This window comes from Pogoniulus pusillus, chromosome 4 (assembly GCF_015220805.1).
Source record: "Pogoniulus pusillus isolate bPogPus1 chromosome 4, bPogPus1.pri, whole genome shotgun sequence".
NCBI lineage: Eukaryota > Metazoa > Chordata > Aves > Piciformes > Lybiidae > Pogoniulus > Pogoniulus pusillus.
This window is the reverse complement of record NC_087267.1, coordinates 2,952,765-2,963,900: the sequence shown is the minus strand read 5'-3', so window position 1 is coordinate 2,963,900 and position 11,136 is coordinate 2,952,765.

The window sequence follows — 11,136 nt, the reverse complement described above, 5'->3', positions numbered from 1 at the left end:
TTGTTTGCTTGTTTATTTTTCTTCCTTTTATTTTTTTTTAAAGAGAAATGTTTGTGTTACGTTAGAATTGGTTTTGAAAACACAAAAGCTTTTACCCCTTTTGGGTATTTGTGGGGTTACTTTCAGAAGTTTTTGTTTTTTTTTTAAATCCAATTCTTTTTTCTTTGGTTTTAACCATGTGAAACTGCTGGTTTAAATTATTGCACATCATTACGTTTGGACAATGAAAACAACCCAGGCATTTTTACTTGTCTCTGGTCAGCCTCACTTCTGAGTTTCCCCTGACACAAGCCCTTAGCCGAAATCACCACGTGGAGATTTAAAACTCCAAATCAAACGAGCGAATGCAAACCAACTCTTTTTCCACTGAGCTACCTGAAATTAGCAACCAACTACAACATTTTAATGACAAAGAGTTGGGGTTGGGGCTTTTTTTCGTTGTTTTTTTTTGGGGGGTTTTTGCCTCCTCAAGAACCTCGCCTTGATTTCTTCTCATATGTAGTATTTTGGGTTTAGTGACATTTTTTTTTTCCAGAGAATATGTTATAGGGAAAAGAAAATCAGACTGAGGATGCAGTCACATCAATTAACGCTTTTCGTATGTTAACTGATTTTGATTATCCCCTGAAAATACGCTGTGTTTTTATGCATTTAAACGTCACTCTTCATTGGGACAAAATCCGTGATAACAATTCCAGCAGTTTTTTTAAGGCGGTTCGGGACGATGGGGAACCTAAGAGCACCAGAAATACCCACGACAAGTACCCCCCGAAATGCTACCGCACAGGGAGTGCTGAGAACTGGCTTGCAATCAGCGCATCGGAAACCAAACGGACTTGGTTAAACGGCAGAACGTCGTGCAGGGTGTCGCAGCAGCGGTTTCTCACGCTGTCCGTGCGATGGGGCACGCACAAGGGCTGGTCCGGCTCCCGGCTCGGGCTATCGCTGCCCCCCGGGACGCCCGCAGAGGGCGGGGAGCTGCCCGCAGGCGCTCTGCCGCTGCCACCTACCGGGCGGCGTCTTCCAAAGCGAGCCCCGGGCTGTACTGAGGCTCCTTCCCACCGCACGGCGGGCTCCTAGTGGGACTGCTCGTTGGAAGGAGGGTTACTCATCACCTCATTGCTGTCTACAACTACCTGAAGGGACATTGTAGCCAGGTGGGGGTTGGCCTCTTCTCCCAGGCAACCAGCAACAGAACAAGGGGACACAGTCTCAAGTTGTGCCAGGGGAAAGTACAGGCTGGATGTTAGGAGGAAGTTCTTACCAGAGAGAGTGTTTGGCATTGGAATGGGCTGCCCAGGGAGGTGGTGGAGTCACCGTCCCTGGAGGTGTTCAAGCAAAGCCTGGCTGAGGCACTCAATGCCATGGTCTAGTTGACTGGCTAGGGCTGGGTGCTAGGTTGGACTGGATGATCTTGGAGGTCTCTTCCAACCTGGTTGATTCTATGATTCTATGACACAGTATGACTTTTTGTCCAGCTTCATGAGGATGGGATCCATGGTCTGTAATTGCAAACTGTGATGTGTTTGCAATTACCACCTCCCTGGGCAGCCCATTCCAATGCCAAACACTCTCTCTGCCAACAACTCCCTCCTAACATCCAGCCTAGACCTCCCCTGGCACAACTTGAGACTGTGTCCCCTTGTTCTATTGCTGGTTGCCTGGGAGAAGAGGCCACCCCCCACCTGGCTACAATGTCCCTTCAGGTCCAACACCTCCACATTCTAGTACCAAAGCATCCCTACTGTCTGGGTTTGTGACTGAGGCCAAATACAAATCTGCAACTTGGTTTCAGGCAAAGCAATTAAGCTCCCTTAAACAAACAAACAAAATCAACCAAAACCAAAATCAAACAAAAAAAAAAAAAAGAAAAAGAAAAAGGAAAAAAGATATGAGAAAGAGACAATCTTAAAAACCTAAACCCAACAACGAACCCCCCAGCAGTTTTACAGGCCGCCTCACCCTTTAATTTCTCACATGTTCCAGTTCCCTTCCCCTGTGCGATGCTGTTGGCCAAGAGCCGAGGCAGCAGTCCGTGGCTGCAGGAGCAGTTCCCGCTGTGTCCACACGGCGGCAGCAGCAAGCACGACACCGCGCGGCACAAGCCCGCATGCGCCGCGTCCATAGCAACGGCGGCGCCGCCGCCATAGCAACGCGCTCGGTCTGCCTCGTAGGATGGAGGTCCTGGGATGCTGGGAAGACACTGGCGTCACACCGGGAGCAGTGAGGAGATCTGTGGGCGCCTGGGCGCACTGGCAGAAGAGGGAGGCCGCTGGGAGCACTAGGAAGGGAATCTGGGGATAGCTGGAGCGCTGGGAAAGACTGAAAGCACATCGGGTACTACTGTGAGCACTGCAATCCATTTTGGGGTAGGGAGAGGGACTGTGAAGACACTGGGGCCACGCTGGGACCACTGGGAGGGACTGGGGTGACGCTGGGGCCATACTGGGAGCACTAGTAGGGACTGGGAGGGCACCTAGTGTTACAGGGAGCACTGGGATGAGATTTTGGAGTTACCGAGAGCACTGGTGGGGGTAGGAGGACATTGGGAGGTCAAGGAGCACTGGGAGGCATTGGGTGTTGCTGGGAGCACTGGTGGAGACTGGGCAGCACTCGGTGTTACTGGTAGCACTGGAAGAGAGTTTGGGGTACCAGGAGGACACAGGGGCCGCACTGGGAGCAGTGGGAGCATTAAGAAGGAGGTTTGGGGGTTACTGGGAGCACTAGGAAGGGAATTTGGAGTTACTGGGAGCACTGGATCTGGAAAAACACTGAACCCATACTGGGAGGGACTTTAGTGTTACTGGGAGCACCTGAATAGGATTTTGCAGTTACTGGGAGCACTGGGGTTTGGGGAGGGCACTGGGAGCACTAGGAAGGCAATCTGGAGTTACTGGGAGGAACTCAGAGCAATGGGGGAGACTTGGAGGGCACTGGGTGTTCCTGGGAGCACTGGGAAGGGAATGTGAGGTTTACTGGGAGCACCGGGAGGGACTGGAGGGCACTGAGTATTACTGGGAGTACTAGGAGCAACTGGGCAGGACGTGGTGTTAATGCCAGCACTGGGAAGAGATTATGGGATAGTGGGAGGAACTGTGAGGACAGTGGGGGCAGAGTCAGAGCACTGTGAAAGAAATCTGTGGGTTGCTGGAAGCACTAGAAGTGGGGCCCCAGATCGGGAGGGGAAAAGGGGAAAAGAAGAAGCAGGGGCTTTTGAAAGGGGTTCTCCATTCGAGATAGAGACTCAGAGGGGAGGGTCAAAGTTTTAAATCCTTGCTATAAATAGCATTTATGGGCAGTTTAGAAACCTCACCATTAGATACCACCCTACGCACGCTTAGTCCTCTAGCTACACTTCTGGAGCCTCTAGGCTGCACAGAGTACCTGCTTAGACAGACTACGTAACACAGAAAGTGCAGACAGCTCTCCTCTGATTTTATTTCTACTTGAACTAAAAGGAAGCTATGCCTGAAGCAAGCTCAAAGCCCATTACTTATGTAAGTTGTTCTAAAATGGGTCTCAGATCCAACACATCTGAGCAACCGATTTGCTGAGTCTTCGTGTAAGAGAGAAAAATAGTGAAGCTCTCTCAGTGAATGTGAGAGGTCTTCCTTCCCCTCTGAAAGGACAGTGCCTCCATCCCACTTGGCTCAGCTCTGTCTCCCCTCAGATTCATCCAGCTCACCTGAGTTCGGCTCCTTTTGGCTCGGCTCTGTCTGTCTCCCCTCGGCATTTGGGCTGGGTGTTCTGAGCACCTGAGGAACCCTCTGTAGTATGTGCATGAGAAATGTTCCTTCTTCAATTGGGTAGCTCTGGCTTTAGAAACAAAGCATTATTTTATCTCAGCACTAACTGTAGCTATCATCATAGAACGGTCTGGGTTGGAAGGCACCTCCAAAGGTCACCTAGTCCAACCCCCACTGCTGTCAGCAGGGACAGCCTCAACTACATCAGGTTGTCCAGAGCCCTGTTGAGCCTCACCTTGAATATCTCCAGGGATTGGGCCCCAACCACCTCCCTGGGCAACCTGTTCCAGTGTTCCACCACTCTCATAGTGAAGAACCTGTTCCTAACATCCAGTCTAAATCTGCTCTTCTCTAGTTGGAAGCCATTGCCCCATGTCCTATCATCAGGCTTTGTAAACAGCCTCTCTACAGCCTTCTTGTATACTCCCTTAAGGTACTGGAAGGTTGTTATTACATCTCCCCAGAATCTCCTCCAGGCTGAGCAACCCCAGCTCCCTCAGCCTGTCCTCATAGCAGAGGATCTGATCATTTTCATGGTTCTCCTCTGGACCTACTCCATCATATCCACATCCTTCCTGTACTGAGGGATCCAAACCTGGACATAGTATTCCAGCTGAGGTCTCACCAGAGCAAAGTGGCAGAATCACCTCTCTCCGACTCTGGCCACTACTGCTTTTTGATGCAGCCCAGGATGTGATTGATCTTCTGGGCTGCAAGCACACACTCATGTCCAGCTTCTCATTTATCAGTATCCCCAAGTCATTTTCCACAGGGCTGCTTTCTATCATCTCCTCCCCCAGTCCGTACTGATAGCAAGGACTGTTCTGGCCCAGGTGCAGACCTCTGCACTTGCTCTTGCTGAAGCTCATCAGTATTACCAAAATACAGAGAAATGGCCTGTGTCTTTGTCCTGTTCGAAATAGAGAGAGAATTGTGAGGAATATGACTTCTTTAATCCAGTTGTGCCATTCTGAGGTGCTGAGAAGAGCCTCACTATGTGCCTGTGCAAAAGGAATGTAGCACTTGCCAGAATCTCCCCTAGATGCCCAGTGACCTACACATGCACACAGACTCTGTTACCCTCAGAACTGTGCATGTCCCCAGACTCCCTTCACACGCTGGAGGACACATGGCTGGGAGTCCCAGGCCCACAAGTACAGCAAAAACCAGAGTGAGACCTCCCCAGATCTTGCAGGACCCCCAAACCTGAAAGCCCACAGAGACCCCTAAACCACGCTGAAACCTCCTCCTCCCACTTCCTTGGGACCCTCCAGAGACCCCCCCCTGGAAGCTCCCAAGGGAGTCTGTAGAGGCCGCAGGATCCACTTTAGACGCCCCCACACATGCCTCCAGCCCCCCTTTAAATGCCACTCAGGCCCCTGAGCAGCAGGTGGCAGCAAGCAGTACCTCACCGTGCCCACAAGGTGGCAGCAGTGAACGTGCTGTTAGCATCAGGCGGCCGAGTCCTTAGCAGGCAGAACGCCCGGAAACGGTGGGGCACCCAAGAAGAGACCCCAAAACCACACTGAGACCCCACTCCCCCCCAGCTCCTTCAGGATCCTGCAGAGACACCTCAGGAGCTCCCAAAGAACCCTCCAGAGGCCCCCAGATGCCTCTGTATGCCCTCAGAGCATTGCAGATGATCCCAAAACACCTTCTGATATCCCCAAACCTATTTGAGATGATCCCAAACCCTTTATGTCTCCACACCTCCTTTATCTCCCTCAAAACCCATTCAGAGGACTTCAGACCACCTTTAGATGCCTAAGGAGACATGACTGGGGGTCCCAGGCCTGCAGCAACACCAAAAAACAAATAGACCTCCCCAAATCACTTTTCCTAACCAACGGTACCCAAAGTCCCTTCCCAGTGAGATTTGGCCTGTTCCTGCCACTGCCTGCTCAGGCAGATGGGAGCTATGCTGCTGCTGCTGCTCTGTTCCCAACCGTTCTCCTTTCTTGCTCTCTAGTTTAAGGCATCTCAATTCTGTTTCAGCTTTACCACCCATCCTGCTACAAGGATGTGATATATGGAGATTTGGCTTTTGCACAATAAGGTATTCATATGCCTTAATCAGTAAAATCACAAGGCAGCCAGTGGTGTTGGGAGCTGCCAGGGTGTCCATGACTGAAGATAAGGCTGCTGCAGTGAGCAGTGGGAGGATCCAGCAGGCCCCTCTGACTGATGTTCAAAGAAGAGATGAGAGGGCAAGTGCAGCTTGTAAAGCAGAGCAGCTGTTGTTTTCATCAAAAGTGTGATGGTTTGGGTGTACCCCACCCCACCCCCCCCACTTTAGAAGTTACTCAGACTAGACTCAGTCAGCTCTGGGAATATAAATGAAGCTATTTATTTACAGCAGCACAATAGACAAGCAGATAGTTACAGTATATACAGAAATATACAAAAATAGACAAGGTAAAAAGTAATACAGGAACACAGCAGCCCTCCCAGAAACCTGAGTCCCCAGGAGGGGCTCTCAACCACCCCTGCACCTTCCCCCTGCCCCCCTCAACCTTACCCCAGTCCCAAGGAAGAACAGAGGTTCGGCCAAGAGGTTAAGAAGCAAAGGTGAGTGGAGGGTGTGTTAGAGAGATGTATCTCAGTCAGAAGCCCGAGGTAGAGTGTGAGAGAAAATGGCAAGAGTGTTATCTAATGTTTTTGTTTCTTCTTCAGCAAGACTCTGAGGGGCATAGACACCACCACTGTTTTCCTTTCACAGCCTGTGATCTAGTTCTTCTCACCAAAACATTCTACCCTGCTTCAAACTAGCACAAGAAGGACTATGGGATGAGGGTTAAGGGGTCTTAGTGGTAGTGCTGAGAAAATGTAGAAGAATATTCATTAATAAGTATCAAGATAATACAATGTTCTCTAGTGCCCATCCTATACAAGCACTGTTGCCTGTTGTTACTGTCAGTTTTTATGAGCATTATACAAGCACTGTTACCTGTTGGTACTGTCAGTTTTTATGAGCATTATACAAGCACTGTTACCTGTTGTTACTGTCAGTTTTTATGAGCATTATACAAGCACTGTTACCTGTTGGTACTGTCAGTTTTTATGAGCATTATACAAGCACTGTTACCTGTTGTTACTGTCAGTTTTTACGAGCATTATACAAGCACTGTTGCCTGTTGTTACGCTGTGCCTCTAGCAGTTATCTCATGTGCTATGCACCCAGCACTGTCTGCCTTCATTATGTAACACCCCTTTTACACTTAAATTTTAGAGTGAGTTTGTTTTTCACCATGACTAACCAAAGGTGAAGTCCACACTTTTGGAAGCACCTTGCTGGGCTGGAGAGGAGCAGCTTAGGACCCTGGCATTGTGCCGGCAGGAGAAAAGGAGGCTGAAGGGAGATCTCACTGCTCTCTGCGCTTCCCGGCAAGAAGACGGGAGCCAGGTCGGGATGTCGCGGGTAGGGAGATACAGAGGAAATGGCCTCGATCTGTGCAGGGGAAGGTCTAGGTTGGAGATCAGGAAAGCTGTCTGCACCGGGAGTGGCCATCGGGCACCGGCACAGGCTCCAAGGCAGGCGACGCCGCCGGACACAGGTCCGAGAGCTGCAGCGTGGTGCCTCTGGCGCGCGGTCATTGCGCCACTTCCGCCCCTCCTGCCGCGCGGGAGCTGCGTGCAGCCCAAAACAAAGATGGCGCCCCGACAGACGCGGCCTCGTTGCGTCACTTCCGCCCCTCCTGCCAGCCTCCCAGCGCTGCCCTGCTGCCGCCCGCGCCCAGCGGGGCTGACCCTGCGCGCCTCGGAGGCCACAGCCCCGCTCCGGGCGCACCCCCGCGGCCCCTCAGCTGCTCTGCTGCGGCTCCGGGGCGAGACAGGGCAGCCCCTAGGCGTTCGGTTCGGAGATGCCCCTGGAGAGCATCGAGCCCGAGCACTGTGCAGCCCTGCCGAGTGTTTAAGGCCAGGCTGGATGTGGCTGTGAGCAGCCTGAGCTAGTGTGAGGTGTCCTTGCCCATAGTAGGGCAGTTGGCACTGGGTGACCCTTGGGTTCCCTTCCAGCCCTGACAATCCTGTGAGTCTGTTTCACTTTCGCAGCTGCTGCCCGAGCTGAAGTCAGCCAGAGGCTAAAATCGAGACCGGGGCCTTGACCAGAGCTAGCAGCAGACTTCCCAGAAAGGCTTTACAGCAGCAGCAAACGGCAGCACTGCACCTCACAGGGAATTCCAGTGGAGCATCCCACGGCAGTCACCGGCAGTGTGGGAAGATCCCTTGGAGGCTGTTCTTTTCAGATACCCTGCCAAGCACCCTCTCATCTGGGTGGTGTTCTGTATCAGGATCATTGTTCTCCTACCCCAGTGGGATGCTGCTCTCCTCTTTGTGTGTTGGCAGCACTGGCTGGGAGGCTTCCACCTTTATGTGGCTCAAGTGACCCTGCTGTTGTGGGTGGTGGATGGAGGTGACAGTCACCCATTCATCCAGTATCGCCATTCAGCTGCAGTGAGCAGATGCCATGATGTCTTCATAAGGTGGGCCCCTTAAAACTCTTAAAGGTCTTAATGCTTCCCAGTCCAGGGGAAGAGAAAGAGGATGTACTCAGACCATTCGTGGTGTTTAAGGCTCTGGAATTCAGCCATCCTGTGGGGGTGAACTCTGCTTTTGATCATGTTTGCTGCAGGTCTGCCCTGCTGTGCTGGGCTAGGTAGCTGAGATTTGTCTGATACAGCCTCTTGGACTGAGGTACGTTAGATAATTCTGCTGATCTGAAGTCACCGAGTAAGGCTTCCTGTCAGAGTACCACATCTGAGCTCGAGGAGGTTTCTAAGCCAGGCAGGCAGGTTGTTCACTGAAGCACCCGAGTGGATGCTTGCTGCTCCGCTGCCTTCCTCCGGTGGATCAATAGGTGGCAGCAGGCAACTCCTCCAGAAGCAGTTTCCAAAGCAGCGGCCGCAGCAGCAGGTAGTGATCCACCTTATACGTGCAATAGCTTGAGGTTTAAATCTGCCTGCAGGCACTCGGGATGCTGTCCCCATTAAAAGCAAAACGTGTTGGTTCTCAGGTTGGCTGCATGCTTTCATTGTAGCATTATGGAAGCAGTAAATAAGTGCTGGCCTCTAACACAATAGTATCCTTAAGAAGATTAATTATTTGGAACCTAACAGATTTTGAGCTACATTCAGCTGGTTCCTTGGCAGTCTTGAGTGTTCACAAATTCCTTCTTTTTTTTCCTTCATCTTTCATTCTTTCCTGAGTCAGATAATTTTGCAACAGCCTGGCAGGAGGATATGCTTTTCTGAGAAGATGACAGGCAGATTCAATGTGTTTAGGAAGGCAGAGAGAAAAGAAAAACATGCCTTAAAGGTAGACTAGCATGCGTCACGGGCTTACATGCTCCTTTTTATTTTGAACATTTCCATTGTGAGCTTCACACAGAGGCTGTTTGTTAAATTGTGTCACTGTGTGTTGAACCAGAAGCAATAGCTGCAAGTTGTGGCAAAGATGAAGCTCGAATTCCACATGGAGGAATATAAACCTCCATCAAGTGTCTGACCAAATCAATCCTTTACTCACTTGACAGAAAAGAAAGCAAATATGGGGGAACTTCTGGTAAGCCCAGTGCTCCTGACAACAGTGTCAAGCTGATATGTTTCACTGAATGGGGAATGCAGTGGCTGGAATTTTGCAGTGGGCTGAAGCCAGAGCTGGAAAAACCCTCTCTTGCCTATTAAGGTTGTTCTGCAATGCACTAGTTAGAATCATAGAATCATAGAATCAACCAGGTTGGAAGAGACCTCCAAGATCATCCAGTCCAACCTAGCACCCAGCCCTAGCCAGTCAAGCAGATCATGGCACTAAGTGCCTCAGCCAGGCTTTGCTTGAACACCTCCAGGGACAGTGATTCCACCACCTCCCTGGGCAGCCCATTCCAATGCCAATTATTCTCTCTGCCAACAACTTCCTCCTAACATCCAGGCTATACTTCCCCTGGCACAACTTGAGACTGTGTCCCCTTGTTCTATTGCTGGTTGTCTGGGAGAAGAGACCAACCCCACCTGGCTACAACCTCCCTTCAGGTAGTTGTAGACAGCAATGAGGTCCCCTGAGCCCCCTCTTCTCTAGGCTAAACAACCCCAGCTCTTCCTGATGAACAGATTTGTTATGTTTCAGAGTGGCTGTGCTAGAAATTACTTGTAATGGACAGACTGATGGGAGAGAACATCACTATAATGCAGAATTTAAAGGATGGATAGAATTGATCATCTTTCATGTTCTTATCCTGATGTGAGACTAGCAGTCTGTGCAAGCTACCGAACCTATGGTTAATGACACAGCTTCACTGCCTTGCAAATAGCAAACCTCTTGCCAAGGAGACATGGTGTCTCTGTCAGGTGGCTCCACACTCACAGGCATCAATTTGTCAAACTCACTTAGCGTGAAAACAGCAAATTTCAGTCTGTAGTGTAGCTTAATGCTTCGCTTCCCAGACTTCAGCAACCTCAAGAGTTAACAGAAACAAACACCACCCCCCCATACACACACACAGAATGAATTTAAAGTCAGGTTTTCATGTGAAATGATGTAAACATAGAATTGAAGTCAAGGTGAGCTGTCTCACAAGTTGCTGATCTCAGCCTTTCAAAATAGACCTTGACGTGATGTTCTCAGTGTGAGCATACAGGGCTGTGCAGAAATACAAGTGTGGGAGCTGCCTCCAATGGAGGAATGTATTCCTCTTGGAAGCATAAAGGTTCTTGGCCCTCTCTTATGTCTTTGTCTTCGCAGCGTAAGGCACTTCTATTTTGCCATGCCAGCTGCATTAGGCAGTCGAGGGAAATCAATACAGTTGCTGGTTGTGATAGTTTGAGCCTAGCTGGGATATTTTAGTGAGAGGAATTAGATGCTAGGCTGTGAAAAGGAAATAGTGGTGATGGCTGCTGCGCTCATGGGCTTGCTGAGGTGGATAAAACCAAGAAACACAAACATAGATAACAGAATTGCTCTCTGGCTCTGGCTGCATGCACTTCTCTCCCTAACTTGCTGTCTGTGTAACTAATCCTTCTGCTTCCTAACCTCCCTGGCTGATTCCCCAAACTCACCTTGAATGTGATGCAAAGTCTGGGATAAGGTAGAGAGGTGGAAGGGTGATTGGGAGCCCCTCCTGAGGACTCTGGTTTGTAGCAGGGCTGTTGTGTTTCTGTATTCCTTTTTAGCTTGTACATTTCTGTCTATAGCTGTAGATATTGTAAATACCTGCTTGGATATTGTGCTAAATTGTAAGTATAAAGCTTCATTCTAATTTCCAGTTTGTCTGAGTCTAGTCTGGGTGATTTTCATAAGAGCTGGGGGGTGGGTAACACCCAAACTGTCATGTTTTAGGGCTGCCGTGGGCCTAGATAATTTTTTTACTTGGTCTGACTGTAAATATTTGTGCAGTTTA